The 2,236-nt window shown below is 42.7% G+C and overlaps 1 pseudogene; it reads left to right on the forward strand.

Annotated features, from left to right (window-relative positions):
- Positions 1-294: 294 nt before the first annotated feature.
- LOC117725089 (gem-associated protein 8 pseudogene) lies at positions 295-1,022 on the forward strand (annotated as a pseudogene).
- The last annotated feature ends 1,214 nt before the right edge of the window (positions 1,023-2,236 follow it).

Consider the following 2,236-nt stretch of genomic DNA (forward strand, 5'->3'; position numbering starts at 1 on the left):
CGCTCTTCAACTTCTGCACCTGGAAATTTAAAACCCACACATGATTGAAAGGTCCCATCCTTCTCCTCAGGAAACTACACTTTTCACTTTTTATTTTTAGGAAAGAGGTCTGTTAGATTGGATGCACGTGTATACTTTACTGTTTTTTTCCCAAGACTCCTTACAAAAATTATTCCCTTATATAACCCCAGACTTGAAAGACCAAATTTTCCCCACCACAAGAACTAGGTCCGTTGTTGCCTACCGCCCGAGATCTACAAGCTACGTGCCCGCGAGTTCCCATTTGGACTTTTGCAATCAGAGGTTACAGCAATGGCCTCAGAATGGATGGCTACTTTATCTTGGTGTTGTCCCCCAGTATATGCAAGATACTGGCAGCATTATTATCATGCAATGCTTTGGATGCGAAGCCACCAGAATGCCTACAGAAAGTTGAGGGATTCCTATTTCACTTCCCCAAGGTTCTTCCCTCATGGAGTTCTTCCCTGGAACTCTCTTGCTTATGAGGCTTGGCATCCTTGGAACTCTCAAGGCCAGCACACGTCAAGGCAGGAGTCTCCCTATAGTGTTTCCCATCTCAAAAGCCCTGAGCAGTCTCTGCATAACAGCAATAGAACCCAGACATCCACAAGAGAAAATGAAAGCACTGTATGAAGAGGAAGAGCTGGAGTCGGATTCATATAAAGTGGAGTGCGACCTGAGCAATATGGAAATCACTGAGGAGCTCCGTCAGTACTTCGCACAGACTGAGAAGCACAGAGAAGAGAGACCACAGGTCAGTGGAGACCCCATCTGAGAAGCCCTGGGAGCGGCGCCAAGCAGAGATGAAGCACTAGTATGGGAACAGTGCTCCCAAGATCCTGGCCATGGAGGCTGCTTTGATAAGCACTGTGACAGAAAGCAGCCGAAGTACTGGCCTGTCATTCCCCTGAAGTTCTGAGTCCTGGGCACCGGGACCCGAGGCAATGCCTCACAGTTCCTAGCCTTTCCCTCTTTATTTCTCCTGGACATTTTTCAGAGAAAAAGGCCTGTATACTGACATGATGGATACAGTCTGTCAGCCACTTATAATTCTGTCAACAATACTGTTGCCACCACAAAGAATGTTCACTTGACATAAAGTGATAATTGTATTTATTGGACTGGCTCTCAGTTTTCTCTGTAACAGTCCAGTTCATTGAAATTATTGCCTAGAGATACTGCCTATTGTTTTGCATTTTTAATTTCCTTCTTTATACTGTCCTGAATGTCATAAAAGCCTTAAGCCATATGTCATTTGTTGCTACATGTTTTAGACCAGTTTTCATACAGCACATGCTAGCTACAAACTCTTAAATTTTCCTGCTTCCGCCTCCCAAATCCTAGCTTATAGGTTTGCACCACCCACACTGGGCTTCTGTCCACGTATTTTCTCAGACTATAGCTCTTTGGATCCCTCTGAAAACGATGCAAGTGAACAGTAAGACAAGTGGCACTTCTTACTCAGCTAGGTGTCAGCCCACATGCTCTACAAAAGACCTGAGAGTAAATACTCTGGGCTTGACAGGCCATGTTGTCTGTGTCATAACTGCCTGACCCTGACTTCATAGGATAAAAACAGCCATTGTTACTGAATAAAGAAATGAATGTGACTGTTTCAATAAAACTTTATTTGAAAGAAAAAAAAAAAGAAAAAAAAAGAAAGACCAAATTTTGCTTCCCCCAATTCAGTTTATTTTACTGCTTCTGAACAGTGTTACTGGGTGGTAACATCTTGGTTGCCAAATTTCACCTTAAGTCTCTCTCAAGTCCATATAATTTTGTTTCACGCATCCGTCAAATGTTTAGCGAATCCAACCAGTCTATTAGTAAATGCATGCTTATACTATTAGAGTTGAAAAGTACTTTCTTTATTAGCCCCATTACATTAGTCTAATAAGCATTTTTATTTGAGGACATAGAAGGCATCACTCTATAGGCAGCGTTGTTAGGAGTGACCAGAGATCCCCGATGGGCTTTTTAGGTGGCTGGGGTAAGGGTGAGATGCAAGGGCCGAGTATATCGATGAGTCAGTCAGCCATACAGAGTTACAATTGATTTGAGTAGAATTTATTCAAAAGTGTGTGTGTATGTGTGTGTGTGTCCTCACAGAGGGCTTATACTAAAGAATACTCGGCTTCTTCTGACTCTTGGCTTCTTTCTATTCCTTTGTCCTTTACCAGATAGAGAACATTGGAATTAAGTGCTAGAAAATGCA

Source organism: Arvicanthis niloticus, chromosome 21 (assembly GCF_011762505.2).
Source record: "Arvicanthis niloticus isolate mArvNil1 chromosome 21, mArvNil1.pat.X, whole genome shotgun sequence".
Lineage (NCBI taxonomy): Eukaryota > Metazoa > Chordata > Mammalia > Rodentia > Muridae > Arvicanthis > Arvicanthis niloticus.